The 16039-nt window shown below is 39.6% G+C and overlaps 1 protein-coding gene across 1 annotated transcript in view; it reads right to left on the bottom strand.

Moving 5' to 3' along the window:
* Nucleotides 1-16039, bottom strand: part of TENM3 (teneurin transmembrane protein 3) — a 1235569-nt gene that overhangs the window by 441512 nt on the left and 778018 nt on the right. The window contains exon 6 of the mRNA XM_083456978.1: nucleotides 2367-2439. The gene's annotated coding sequence lies outside the window, so the exon portion shown is untranslated. The remainder of the gene's footprint in view (nucleotides 1-2366; nucleotides 2440-16039) is intronic.

Below are 16039 nucleotides of genomic sequence, written 5' to 3'. Positions count from 1 at the left end.
GTCATTCAAATCTCAGCTGATCTGCACATGCTTGCACGCAACCTGCATACACCCTCACTTCAGCAGGTGGTTAGACTATATATATACACACATCATTTTATTTATATACCACCTTTCCATAGTTCAAACCATGCTCAAGGTGGCTTACAACATTAAAAAATACATAGTTATCACATAACCAAAGTAGTAATAAACAATAAATCAAACATCAATAAATAAGATATCAATAAATACACAAGCAGACTGAACAACATTAATATCAATAACAACAACAATCCCTTCCCCCCAAAAAACCAACATCCCAGCCCAAGAGTACGACAACTCTTTAAGATGACCCCTCTTCTTCAAAATTTGTTGAGACTTTCCCCCAACATGTCTGGAGCACAATGTCACTAGCCTCCTTCAAAAGAATCCCTAAGATTCAGCTTCAATATGAATCACCAATGGAAGAGACCAACTTGCCCCTATGTGTGACCTTTGGGATATGTTTGCTAAAAATCTTCTACTGTGTTTTGTGCCATTTGAGAATACTACAACTGATGAGCAATTAGTGCTATTCAACAGAGGATGGCCAATGAGGCAGCATATTCCATTCAAACATGAAAATATGGCATAAAATTCTCACTACATTACAATTTCAAAACGCCTTTTTTTATGATACATACATATATGTGAGGAAGAAAGAACATGCAAAGACCAGACAGAGGCTGAGAAATGTAACAACACATGGATGAAATATAACTGATAAGTTCTCCACTACTGACCAATGGATTAGCTATGACAAACCTGATGCTAGTTGGCAGATAGGGGAAAAACCATAAAAACAGAAATCCAATCGCAGTTTCTTGACCACAAACCAGAAATGTCCACAGCAATATTTTTGGTTTTTAAGATTTCACACATGAGTTTCCAAAGAAAGGAAGGACAGTGATTCTTGTTCCTTCAATGCATAATGATACAGAGATCTCAGACTAAACTTTCAACCCAGAAATCATTCTTCATTTTAATAAAACTCAGGGTGGTGTGGATGAGCTGGTGAACTAGTCCTTATATACACTTCAGAATGTGTGAACAGTGGTCAATTGTGTGTCTGCGTTTTTAAATATGGTAGGCAATATCTGCTTAAATGTCCATATTGAATTACCCACAATGACGTGCATGTTCCAAAATAAATTTCTCCTCCTAGGAGAACTAGGATTGAAGTTGATCAAACTCTGGGTGAGTCTAGACACAGAGCCATTGGTAGGGCTTGTCACTGTTGACACCAAGAAAAAGGGAAGAGTCATCTATACCAGGGGTCAGCAAACTTACCGCGCCTCAGGCCGGTGTCTCCAGCACCGATCACACAGCAGGCCAGAGCACAGGGAGTGTGCGCCCATACACATGCACACACACTATTTCTGGCACACTTCCGGGTCGGAGGAGCACCGGAAATAGCTTGTGTGCATGTGCATGGGCCTCCTCCGACCCAGATGTGCATGAGAAATAACGCGTGCGCATGCGCAAATAATGCTTGCGCATGCACACAAGCTATTTCCGCTGCTCCTCTGACTCGGAGGTGGGCAGCCGCACAGCACAGTGCCGGTAAGAGCGGGTGGCCACAGCGGGCAGCGGGGGTCGCTGCAGGCCAGATAAACGAGTCCCTTGGGCCTTATCCAGCCTGTGGGCCTTAGTTTGGGGACCCCTGATCTATCCGTTTGATACAATATCAGAAAATCATAGCAACAATGTGTTTTATGTCCCACAATTAATCCATTTGTGAAATATGTTGATTGTACATAGCTGCTCAAGTACATGTGATATGGCTGCTAAGTCCATGAGACTTCTTGTTCCCATAACTCACTACTATTGCACTTCTATACTTCAGCAATATATTTTCATGTTTAAAAAACTGTCAGGTCAATTTAGACTGCACATACTGCCTAGGTTTTTGTACTTTACCTTGTGGGTGTTGTTCACCCAAATGACTTACATGTAACAAAACTGTTTTACTGGAGAAGATAAAAGTCTCAATGTTGGCATGATTTAATTATTATTTTTTACTTGCTGGTACATTTTGAGGTACATTTTATTCCAATACCAGACTGGTGCAGTCTAAAGGAATGTGAGCAAGGAAATTCTGCAAATGATGGTTATTTAAAAAATGAAAATCTAAACATACTACATATTTTTAAAATGATAGAAAAAAGTAAAATATATTTTAAAAATGTATTTTAAAAATGAAAATCAAGTTCTAAGACTAGTAAAGGATGGTAGACAAAGCCAAAATGGTGTGCTAAGGTTTTCTAGTACAGTACTGTCTTGACCACAGTTACTAAAAACAATGGGCCTTGTAACAATCTAACAGATAGAAAGTTTTGTCCTACCTCTTCCTGTTTGGAACACTTTCTGTGTTTTCTGCTTATGACAAAAGGTATTCCGGTGGGGCACAGAGGAATTCTGTAAGACACATAGTACAAAACAGGAAGTTATCAACGAATCCGAAAATCTTTTTGCAAGTATTTTGACATGTGTTACAGCCAATAGTATTCAGATCCCGCCCCCCATGCAGTGATATCCTGCAAGTTCTTCTTATGTGTGAAAATGTGTGTGAAAACGCCTTCAATAAAAATACTATTGGCCATTGGTGAAAATTTGGGGGGGAAATATATATTTCTGAATCACTGCATGTTGAAGCAGGTCATCTACTGAATTCCTTCCTGTCATGCAGTTTTAAAAGAACTGGAAACCCATGGTGTATGGGAAAATAGTTTTGTTAAGTGGCGAGGGGGGTACAATTTACACACACACACACACATATATACACACACACAATATATATATAATTTCAGTCTGACAAAGTTGTGTAATGTTTAAACCCCATTACACCATTACAGTCTAGATATCTTCCTTCTCTGTTTAGAAGCAATTAAAGAGAGAGAGAGGAGAGGGAGAGAGTCAGTCTACACTTTCTAATTGATAAGTCTGAGTATTAACTCTGCAAAATCCATGTTGCATTGATGTAAACATTCATTTTATCAAAAGGTCATTCCTTCTGGATTTTCTGCCTACATTTCCTGTATTCTTTCCTGAGGCACGCTTGAAGTAGCAAATTAAAAAGAAATATAACTGTCGATTATTTAAGATTTCTTTGTGTAAGTGTTGCAAACATTTACATATGTGTATGTAGTTTCAATGAGCCTCATTTGAAGCTTATGCTTCTCTTTTTCTAATGAGCTCAGATTATGGAAAACTAAAACATTTCAACCAGTTACATGCATTTACCTAGTTATAAGTCACATTGAATTTAAAGGCACGCCTGTGTAAAACACAGAAGACTGCACTGTAAGGTTGCAACTCAAATTCCACTGAAGTAAATGACAAATCTTACCATATTTTTAATGGATTATACCTTTAATGAATGGAAATATTTTTATGGCATATTGTTCTTCACGATACAACCCCCCCCCTTAAGTTCAGCAGGTTTAGGAATGAAACCTGCTGAGAGGCAACATCCCATTTACAGTGTGTCAACTATATGTCACACACACTTAAAATAATTGGTATCATATGACAAGGTAACATTAAAGAACTGTCCTCCCTCTGATATAATCTATGGGCACCTGTTCAAAATATATACATGATAATCAAGGCACTGTGCCTTTACCCTTTCCAACTCAACTTGGCATTAATTAAACTGAATGAAGTCAAAATATTGTACAGTCTGTAATACTTCCAGTGGGTATGTTGTACGAGACCCCAAAAAATTAATTGTGCAATACAGCTTTCCAAATCATATAACAGAAAAGAACCAAGACACAAGAATGCAAGAAAACATACAGTTTGTATACCATTGTTCCAGCTTAATTCAAAACAAGAATACTATTTTAAAAGAATCTTTAATAACAATGTTATTTAAAAGGGACCGTAAAATGTGGAATATATTGTTTAAATTAGCATGAGTCAAGGCCAAATTCCTTACCAATTCTTAGTAGCATTTCAATAAAGCTCCATGCCAGCTAACCCAGACAGAAGATTTTATCCTAATAAATGAGGTGAATACTTAAATGAAAGAATATAAGTTATTTACTTTAACATAAAGGAAAGCAATTCCATTTGTATTGACAATAATGTGAAGAGATTGTGCTTGCTCAAGGAAGGACAACATTATTATTTAAATGTCTGTCTTTCCCTTATTTTGGACCACCTGCCGTACAGAGAGCCTTCCACGTATATGTGCGTGCATATGCACACTGAAGGAGAATTTGCGGCTGTATTCTCTACGGAGTACCTGATGGACCAAATTAATTATGAAGCTCCTGTCAAGAGAGGCCTCCATCAAAACCACTCCAAACAGGCCAAAATTTTATGGTTGTAGGAGACAGAGTTATTTTGTCAGCGATTTCAGTCAAATGCATCAAGTGAAGTAAGAAAAGCTTTTATTATAAAAACAGGATCCCTATTGCAAAAGCTATATAACAAAGTATGTTAACTCACATACACTTCAGTGTCCAAGGTGGGCACCTTTACAAAGGAGAAGGAAGAGATCCAAAGTGTGTTTGACATGTGATTTTATTCTGGCTGACTTCTCCAAAGCAACCCCTTCTATGGTAATCAAAGCTTCTAGGTAGGCTAACTACCTGGAGCAGAGAGGCAGGCCTGTACTTCCTATTGTGGGGTGCAAGGTGCAGGGCACTTTTCAAGGAAACTGATTATCTTGACATATTTTGGTCTAGATTATCTTGACATATTTTTGGTCTAGCTTTGGCATGGAACTGGTCTTGGTTCCTCCTATGGATGACCTTCTACTGAAAAGGGACTGTTGATATTCACATTGATAATGCAAGTGAGTTAATAAGCAGGTAAAGGTAAAGGGACCCCTGACCGTTTGGTCCAGTCGTGGATGACTCTAGGGTTGTGGCGCTCATCTCACTGTATAGGCTGAGGGAGCCAGCATTTGAATGCAGACAGCTTCCGGGTCATGTGGCCAGCATGACTAAGCCGCTTATGGCAAACCAGAGCAGTGCACGGAAACGTCTACTTACACTTGACGTGCCTTCGAACTTCTAGGTTGGCAGGAGCAGGGACCGAGCAACAGGAGCTCACCCCATCACGGGGATTTGAACCGCCGACCTTCCGATTGGCAAGCCCTAGGCTCAGTAGTTTAGACCACAGCGCCACCCACATCCCTTAATAAGCAGGTACTAGCTGCCTTATGTTGAGTCAGACCACGGGTCCATCAAAGTGAATACTGTCTACACCGACTGTCTCCAGGCTTTCAGTCAGGGGTGTTTCACAGGCCTACCTACTACCACTGAGCTATGACCACCCTTTCCCATGAGTTACTGTGGCAATTTGCATAATAAAAAAAATTATATTGTATGTCCATATGGTTCCTCCTACACAGTTATAAACCAAATACCTGTGAATTATAAATTGCAGGGACAGGCATATTTAGGCATCTGACCAACAAATGTCTTCTCACAACACCCCCACCCCGCCAAAAATCCTTGAATCTATTGTTAAGTGCTAGCACAAGCATGCCAATTAAATTAGGTTAATAATGTAGTCTCTTGATGAAAGTGGATTTTAAACACCAGCATACTGGTGACAAGTGTGCCAGGGCTTTTAAAATCAACACTGCAGCTGCATCCTTTAATATTCTATTAGGACTTACATGAACTGTAACACATTGTAAAGAAATACATAATGCTCTATATTTACCATAGTAAAGGATGGACAACAAAATAGCTTTGTAGTGAAATGGCTTCAAGTAAGTGAAAATTCATAGTTAAAAATTAAAATCAGAAAAATATTTGATGAGAAAGTCTGATAAAAGATTATCTCTATCTCATGACATTTGAAAATGTGCAATCTCAACAATAATGAGATAATTAACAGTAATGAGATAATTCCTTTTGTGAAGGTAGTGAGATACAAAGAGGGACTAAAATAACTGAGAAAATTTGGGAGGCAGGTAGGCATGTGTATGTACCTCCCTGCTCAATATGGAATGTGTGTGTGTTTGCGGGGGCAGGGGAAGGGTTGATGAATAGTTGCCATTTTTCTTTCTCCAAAGATACCAATTTTATATATGTCATGGCATCTTCTAGATTTGTCAGCAGCCTTCGACATGGTCATGAACTTTTGGATCACTGCCTTGCCGACGTGGGGATTCAGGGCACAGCCCAACAATGGCTACACTCCTTTATCTCAGGTTGGGGACAGAGGGTGGCACTAGGGAGTTGTCGCTGCGGCATTTCTTGGTGTGTGGAGTGCCGCAGGGCACAATTCTTTCCCTGATGCTTTTTAATATCTTTATGCACCCCCTTGCCCAGATTGTCCAGAACATTGGGCTGGGCTGTCATCAATATGCAGATGACACCCAGCTTTATCTGTTGATGGACAGCCATCCTGACTCAGCCCCGGATACTCTGACCAGATGCTTGGAAGCTGTGGCTGGATGGCTGCGTGGGAGCCGGTTGAAGTTAAATCCTTCGAAGACAGAGGTCGTCTGGCTGGGTCGGGACGACATGGGGTTGGGGGGCCAACTCCCATGTCTTGTGGGGGCTCAGTTAGTGCCAGTGCCCTCTGTCAAGAGCTTGGGTGTAACCTTCAACGCCTCTATGGAGGCACAAGTTGCAGCTACAGCAAAGGAGACATTTTTCCATCTCTACCGTATTAAGCAGTTGATCTCTTACCTTTCTCGTCCCGATCTGGCTACAGTGATCCATACGATGGTCACCTCCAGGATGGATTAATGTAATTCGCTCTACGCAGGGCTGCCCTTGAAGCTGACTCATAAACTCCAGCGGGTGCAGAATGCCGCAGCGAGACTCCTTACGGGGTCCTTGCCGCAGGATCACATTCATCCAGTGCTTTACCAGCTGCACTTGCTCCCGGTGGAGTACAGGGTCAGGTTTAAGGTGCTGGTTTTGACCTTTAAAGCCCTATGCTTATGGCTTTGATCTATGGGCTACCACTAAAACGAGGCTGCATTTTAAGCTGCATTTTAAACTGTATTCTAACTTATATTTTAATCAACTGTTGATTTTTTTTAAAAAAAATGTTTTTACTGTATTTATAGTCAGTGTTAGCTGGCCTGAGCCCCGTCTTGGCCGGGGTATAAATAAATATTATAAATATTATTATTGTTATTATTAATAAATGATTTATGTAATCAGAGTGACCATTTAGCTCAAGTTCAGACTTAGTCTATGTAATACAGCATGCTTCAAATGAATGGAGGTGCTCAATGAAAGAGACGATCTGAGGCAGGTGAAGCATGATCAGGTTAGGACTGCCAAATTCCTTGTATAAATCAGTTGAAAACGGATTCCTCCTCCATTCCTAATTGAAGCAGTATTCGGGGGTTTTGGTTGCTGTGTTCAAGAAAAATATCTTCTAACCATATGTGTAATGTAACAGCTCCTGGTGTTTGCTTAATGCTATGTTGATTAAGGGTAAAACATCTGTCATACAGGACTTGTTCCTAGATGAATACACTGACTTGGCATGCAATCTTAGAAACCAGGCTGGATGAGGCTGGGGGTGTAAACCTTTCTCAGTTATGTACAACATTCATGCAGCAGGGACACAACCTGGAGGATAGAGAGATGGAATGGTCTAGCCTATTCGGATTCTATATCCCTGATCCCTGTATCCAGTCTTCACCTAGTTTCAAGTGTTAATATCTGAAGATGGGTGTGTGGGACAAAATAAGGATTCAGTTTGGCTGCTCAGCTGCCTCTCCACCTGAGCCAAGATGTTTTTGAAGGTAGTGCCAGCCTCCCCTGATTAGATAGGGGCATAGATTATTATGGGGTACCCATGCCAAGCCTTCCTTGCTGACAGGAAGTTTTCATTACTGTTGCTTCTGCTAAATCTCTCAGTTGCTGCTGATACCATTAACCACAGTATCCTTCTGGACTGGGGGGGGGGGGTGATCCAAGAAGATGGTGCCAGGGAACTCTTGTCTGATGCCTTGATTATGACTTCTCAGATCCCAAAGTTCAATTTTACCCCCACCCCAATGTTGTTTAGTAAATAAAAAAAGGTAAATGACCCCTTGGCAGTTAAGTCCAGTCAAAGGCAACTGTGGGGCATGGTGCCCATCTTGCGTCAGGATGAGGGAGCCGGTGTTTGTCCACAGACAGCTTTCCGGGTCATGTGGCCAGCATGACTAAACTGCTACTGGGTGCAATGGGACACCATAACGGAAACCAGAGCGCACAGAAACACTGTTTTCCTTCCCGCCACAGCAGTACCTATTAATCTACTTGCACTGGTATGCTTTCAAACTGCTAGGTTGGCAGAAGCTGGAACAAAGCAACAGGAGCTCACTCTGTTGTACGGATTTGAACTGCCAACCTTCTGATCAGCAAGCCCAAGAGGCTCAGTGGTTTAGACCATAGTGCCACCCGTGTGCCCAGGTTGTTTAGTATCTACCACTGGGAAGAAGAAACCACTGAGGGAGGTCATCCAGAGATATGCCATTCAAATTTGTCAGTATGCAGATATACCCATTTCATCCTAGGGAGACAGTGAAGACTGTGGACCAATGATTGGAGCCAGTCTCCTTTTGTAGGATAACCAAAACCTTTCATTTTAGGTTTTGGAAGTTTTATGGTTTTTTATGCGTTTTTTTTTTAAAAGTGGTTTCAATTGCTATAGTTAAATTATTTCTGATGGTTTGTACCCACCTCTCGCCACTGCTATGTTATTGATTTGTTAATACTTTTCTGTATTTATAGTTGTTAATCTGTTTTTTAAATGGTTTTAAGTTATTGTCGTTAGCTGCTTTGGGCTTACTGAGGAAAGGTAAAGTATAAAGGTTTTTAAATATAATAAATAAATAAAATGTTCTAAAGTCTTCACTTAAAAACCTTTTAGCTTTCTAAAGTAGAATAAAAAAATCCAGGCAAAATGAAATCACAGTGTAATTTAATGTAAAACCTTTTGAAAGTTTCAAAGCCCACTGCACTTATGAAACATATGGTTCACATGGTTTAATTGTAATTGGTGAACTGCATGTCTCTATCATCACAGCAAGTTATTTCAAGTGATTACTCCTAAATGAAAGTTCAGCACTAAAGTAACCTACAACACAAAAATGCAGTAGATTTCCAGGTGAAAATTATAGTTTCTCCCATATTTTGAGGAGAATAGTGATAAAATTAAGCTCAATTATATGGAACTGAATTTTATTCTCATAAATTACCAGTAGTAACCCTTTAGTAAAATCTAAGTTGAAGCTCAGGATGATTTTATTTTGCACACACTCAGTTTTAATCATGTTACTAGATCTGGTTCATTTCAAACTAGAAGTTATCATCATATGGTAAAAGATTATTTGGTTTTAGATATGTTACCTGCCTGTAGCTACTGAAAGACATGCCACCAGAAGGATGTGACGAGGGGGTGGGATTTGAAATGTTTTGATGGACTGCTCCTCAATATCCATGCCAGGATTAGCTGATACCAACCAAAATTGTTTTAAAAGCTTAAGGTAATCAGCAAATTTAGCTCAAGGCATCTTTATGTTATTTTAAAAATCTCATTACTTAGGGACACTGAGGAAATGTATTTCCTTAGTATTTCCTTCTCTCTTGTTCATTGTGAAAGGTGTTTAGAGCAATGTAATAAATCTGGTAAGTGTTTTGTGGACATCACTGCCTAGACAAGTATGATGACTGATAATTACAGAACATAACTGCCCTTGTCAACCTCAAACCCAAGTGAACAAAAAACCAGGGAAATCAAATCAATATTTTACCAACTCCACACATTACTACTATGTTTGGGTTTACACAAAGAAAACAAAAATCAATGTACTTGTGGAAACCTGCTTTCAGTATTTCTTTCTTCTCCCCCTACCTGCCCCAGTGTTTTATGTCCAACGATGTATTAATGCTATTGATTACGAGCTAAACTTACATAAGATCAGGCATGACATGTCACTGATAAAGCAGTGTGTCATAGTTTTAATAAGAGTGCATCTTACTCTAAAGAATGTATATTCTGTTTCCAGATCTAGAAATATTCCAAGATCTGATTCACACAAACTGACACAGCAATGTGGTGGTAGGAAATCTAATCTGAATGGTGATGCTTTTCTAGCTGTTGGTTTCAAGTGTGTTACTTTGTGTATTTAGCCATTTTCATTACACCATTTTAAGCAACCAAATTGTAGTGATGTGGTGAAAGGGTGTTATATTTTAAAGTTCAGTAAATCTGTGGGTTTTATTCTCTCTCTCTCTCTCTCTCTCTCTCTCTCTCTCTCCCCATGTGTGTAGGGGGTAAAATTGGTAGATATGCTTCTATGAAGTCTTGCTTGTTTAATGACATCTAGGTCTTCAGAAAAACCTTGCATCCTCACTTGCTTTTATACTTCTATTTAAACGACTTATACATACAACCTTCCTACAAGAACTTTGACAAGGTGGGCATGAAATATAATTGCAATTAGAGATGTGCTGAGATACCAGAAAAAATACATCCCTATACTAAGTCATGAGGCCTACCTGCTGATTCCCAGGTAGCTCAGGTACTTAATTTACCTCCATGCTGAGCATCTAGCTGCTGTTTGCATTTCACAGGAGAGATCCATTACCCATATCAATAGCAGCCATCCAATTATAAACAGAGCAACTCACTTTAGCTATCATAATATATTAGGCTGCAAAGAGGCAAATCATGAAGATGATACATCATAATTACAACAGACTGATAACAGGTTATATGCATGTGAGAGCTATCAAAGGAGCAACACATAACATCCAAAACCAACACCAGCTATTAGAGGAGGCAGATTGGCCTTTTCCCCTTTCCCTTGTGATTTGCAGTGACAAAAAAAACACAACCCCAAACCCACTGCACATCAAACTACTAATGTTTCTGCTTTCAAAACCTGATTTTTACTGGCAGGAGTTTTATCCTCATAATGGCAAGTATCTGCTTTTGTTCTTACCCTTGAGAACTTCATACTATTATGAGGGGGGAAAGCCAATCAAAGGGAAGACAAAAAATGTAGGATTGGTCTCTGTGGAAAATGTGTATCTATTTTGAAAAAGTTTGCCCCTGCAGGAAATCTAATTTGTGGGTTTTTTATTGGTGCAAAAGTTGTTTTTTTAGACATTCATTTATTTCCTGTAAAAGAAGGCAAAATCTGATTAAGTTTTTTTCCAATATAGCCTCAACTGCAGAGGCAAGATTCAACTAGTTCTGGTGAAATGAGGAGCACACTGATGAAGTTTCAAAGATTTTGTTATTTACACATTGTAGAAACTGAATCTTAATTCAGCGGATGGTATATGTTGTTAACCAGACATTGGCAGGCAATTGGTTAAAATGATTCCCTTATAACAATAGCTGCTGATTTCCTAAGAACTATCACACTTAGATGCATTATAAATTAAGACTCAAAATTCATGATATAATACTAGTTTTATCAACAGTATGCTAGGAAATTGTGTATTGTAGGCTCCTCATGTAACCCAAACCCTGAGTTTTTTGTTTTGCAAAGGACACACATTACATACATGAAATCCATGCATACTACTTAAAGTAAAGCTGCTTGATTCTGTTCACAGGCACTAGGGCTATTATCTATGAAAAACCTCAGTGTATCTTGGTCATGCTTGAGGGTGACCAAGAAGTGGGCAGGGTTAAGAGAAGGGATAACAAATGACTGGAGTTGGACCTGACCTCAAAGTCTGGCACTAGGCCTGAATTTCAGTTTGATGCTCACAACTGCAAAGACTTCTTCAGTCTTCAAATAGCTGAAGGGCTATCGCGTAGAAGATGAAGCAGGTCTGGCACAATCTCTCCCTCAACTTACATCTTTCTTGGCAACAGGGCAAAAGTGAATAGGTCTACTTTCCTCACTCTATTATACGCCCCCCCCCCACTTCCAAAGCCGTGATCTGGAAATATGCAGATGCCATCCTATCTCTGATATATAAGGAACTGAGTTGAATCAACTCCAGAAGCAAACTTAGCAACCACCTTGAGTGTATTTAGTGTACTATAATTTTATTTAGTTTACTGGTTTTATGAAAAGGTTTTGATATTGCCCTCTACAGCATCAGTTTTAGGGAAGTTTAAAAATAAAATATAATTATACGATTGAAAAAGTAAAATATAGTTATACTGCTCACAATGATGTATTAAGGGAGGGGGATTTTTATCAACATTTCAATTAATAAAAGACAGCAAAGACGAAAGTTGGCAATATGCTATGGGGAAAGAGAAGGGAGGGTACTTTTTTCCAAATTATTTTTATTAATTTTCAAAATTATTACAAATCAAACCAATTTAATTTAATTTAATACAATTTCTTAAAATAGGTTTCCTGCTCCTGTTCCAAACAAATGACCATCATTTCCTCACATTGCCGAATTGTTTCTGATTTAGGGTCCAGCTGACAACCTTCACTTGCCATTAAACCATTCTTCCAGCTGTGAGTACCCCTTCATTTATATTGTTGTTCCATTGTTCAGTTCTTTGCAGGGTCACATTCCTTCTGCTGTTTAGCGACTAGCATACAAGCTGTGGCCATAAATAACTCACAGAATGCGTATCCAAACTCTGTCATTAAAATTCCGCTCTGGAGTTCTTCCTCGGCACAAAGTTAAAAACAAGTTCTTTTCTCAAATTCAGCCTCTCTGCCAGATCTGTTCGGCAGTAGTTCTTTATTTTTTCATTGCACCAACAGCTCCTAGTCCAGTCCAGGAATAATTTTAAATAAAGTCCAGTCAGCCTCAGTTGAGGGGGGAGGGCATAGCAAAACCTTGTTAAATTCCTTGTTGAGCATAAATCAAAAGCCTCCCTCCTCTTTTCCAAAGTAACAAACATAATAACATAACAGCGGCTACACACATGTCTTTCATTTTGCAGAGGAGGACAGGAAGAAAGGAAACCATTTTAAAACCATATGAAAGCACAAAGCACCTTGTCCTCCCCCCTCCTTTTCCAGCTGTTGTAATGATTCTCAAGCTTCAAAGAAAACATTACCTTCAAAGAGCCAAGCCCAGTCCTTTTGGCAGCTGACTGAATTGCAGTCCATTAGTATATATTGGTCCAGGAGCGCCTCTTGATTAATGCCAATTGTCCAAATTATGGAGGAACTGACCACAAATCATGCTAGAGACAGAGGCTCATCCATGGCAGGGACACACTCCTAGGTCACACCCGCTCTGCCTTTCACGTTGGCAGACACAGGCTTGAGTGGCACATGCACTGAGCTCCCTAGACCCCACTGGGGAAAACTGCCAGGATTTTTGGCTCATAAATCCTGGCTTTCTCCTGCCTGAACCTCCTTGGTGCCCGCGGAGGGCAGCAAAGAGCAACCATCATTGACTCATGACGTAGCCGGGAACCAAGGGTACACGGACAACATGATTTCAACTTTCTTCTTTGCCAGCCTGTAAAATGGGAAAGTGCATGTGGCTAAGAATGAAGTCCATAAAGCTGACTGATTTAGGCAAAGTACAAAGATGTAAATTCCTCACCTTTATTGGGCTTATTGCAAGCAACTGTTCTTAAAGGGAGGTATGGAAACTTATAACTAAGTAGCCCTCAGAAATATAATATATGCATAGGAACGATGGATTTACTTAAAGTAGATCCACTGAGATAAATGGGCCAAACTTAGTTCCTTAATTTCAAAGAGTTTGTTCTGAGTAAAATATGTACACCATTCTATGAATTTCGAAAAGCCCCATAAAGGTTTATATTTATCTTTTATGGTCCAAGGTGCTCACAATATGTAAATTTAGTTACATTTGCAGCTAGTCACTGGATTCTTTAGCTTTTTACTGTTAAAGGGCTGACTATGTTATTGGATGAACATAAACATCAGAGGCACAAGACATGCCAGAGAGATTTTTCTGTTCCTCTTCTGCTGCTGCTTGGAAGAGTGTTAGTCACTTGATGTGTCTCAAATGTAACAAGGGGCAGGTGGGAAAGAGGAGGAGAAAAAAAGAAGAGACAGATTCTGAGGTGATTTTGCCAGGATGCCCCATCATTTTCCCTTTCCTGCCACTAGCAAATGTAGGAGTCAAATTATTTAAAGGTAAACCTTCTTGTCCAGAAAATCAATTTTTCCTGTCTAAGTGGCATCCTGCCATTTGTACAGCGAAGCTGATAAATTCCAGCTTTCTTCTTGGCAAAGCACAAAAGTATTACAGAACTATCCTTCTCCCCCCCCCACCGCCCCCAAAGAGTAAAGTCCATTCCTAATAATATTCCTCTGATATCAGGATCACCTTCTTTCCTTACTTTCAAAAATGCTAAAACTGTCAAATGAATTTTGAAGTTAGCTAGTAGATCACTGGAGGATTTTTTTAACAGAACTAGTTCCTTTTAAGTTTGTCCAATGAGAATAAGCTGGTTTACTTAAAAAAAACAACTGTTGGCAGCCACTGTGTAGTGATGGAGGGAGGGAATTCTTGTCTGCATCTTTATGAGCCAGTGGGAACATTTGTGCAAGTGCATGGTTGCTGATAGTTGCCCCTACTTATATCAGCAGCCTGTGCCCATCCAAGAGCAGCTATATATTCACAGCAGCACCAAAACACCCTCCAACTTGGTGCTTAAAGGTATGGGTGAGAATTTCAGTTCCCCATTGCTCCACATTGTAGATACCATTGGTTTCTCCAAAGCTGCCTCACTAGCAGCTGAGAATGTCAATGCACACACACACACACACACACACACTTTCAATACTCCACATGTGTGGATGCTTTAAAAACTACCTCAACAAATGTAGCTCTGTTCCATTAACTTTTATGATGGTAACAAAGAAGAATTATCGGAACCATATTGTAAGTTTATGGCAGCCCATGCCCTGTTCTGTGTATATTTATCTCATTTACCGTAATTCAGTGGGACTTTTTGAGTACAGTGGTACCTCAGGCTACATACGCTTCAGGTTACATAAGCTTCAGGTTACAGACTCCGCTAACCCAGAAATAGTACCTCAGGTTAAGAACTTTGCTTCAGGATGAGAACAGGAATCGCGCAGTGGCAGCAGCAGAAGGCCCCATTAACTAAAGTGGTGCTTCAGGTTAAGAACAGTTTCAGGTTAAGAACGGACCTCCAGAATGAATTAAGTACGTAACCAGAGGTACCACTGTATACTGCTTCAGTCTCCCTTTTCTCCATTGGTGCACATACCCTAGCCACCTTTCTACATTCAAAAACAACTTACCCAGTCACGCACATCTTGGCAGCCCAAATATGAGTTTCCATAACATGTTTCCATGGCATAATAGTAGCCCCAGTGGCAGATCTGTATTACCTGTATTATCTATTATCATTTCCCCCCACGCTCTGGGCCACACTTTCAGAATATAAATTTACTCATGCCATCTCAAATTTCTGTTGATAAGAAATACATTCTGTTGATAAGAAATACTTCATATAGCTCAGCTGGTAGAGCATGAGACTCTTAATCTCAGGGTTGTGGTTTCAAACTCCACATTGGGCAAAATATTCCTGCATTGCAGGGAGTTGGGTTAGATGATCCCTCCCAACTCTATGATCCAGAAAGTATGAAACAATACAGCCACATAACACAAATCATTCCCAAAACATACCGTAAATATAAACTAGCCTCTTACATATGTACCTTAAGTATGCATACAGATTCAATGAGATGTGTGAGCTTGCTTTTTTTTTTAAAAAAAATATTTTTTATTAACCGACCAATCAAATCAAATCAAATCAAATCAAATTGCATCACATAAATTCTGAATTACAAAGCCGAATTTTAAATTTTTGTTGAGGGGACCCATATTTCAAGTTCCGAAGGGGGATTCCGATCATCTTCTTGCTGCTGCATTAATATCCAAATCAGTCCAAATAAAGTTCATAATTCTATCCAGTCTTATCTTGCTGTTTCCACATCTCATCTTGTTCGTATATATTTTTTCTTTTTTTCTTTATGATCTCTTCTGATAATCTGCTTAAGCAGATAAACCCCAATTGTAATCCTGTGTGAATTTTTCCGTTCGTCCAATCCTCATATCGAGATGGTTTCCATATATCATTGCTTTCA

The sequence above is a fragment of the Podarcis tiliguerta genome (genome assembly GCF_965153285.1).
Source record: "Podarcis tiliguerta genome assembly, chromosome: 9".
NCBI lineage: Eukaryota > Metazoa > Chordata > Lepidosauria > Squamata > Lacertidae > Podarcis > Podarcis tiliguerta.
This window is presented reverse-complemented; position numbering and strand designations above follow the sequence as displayed.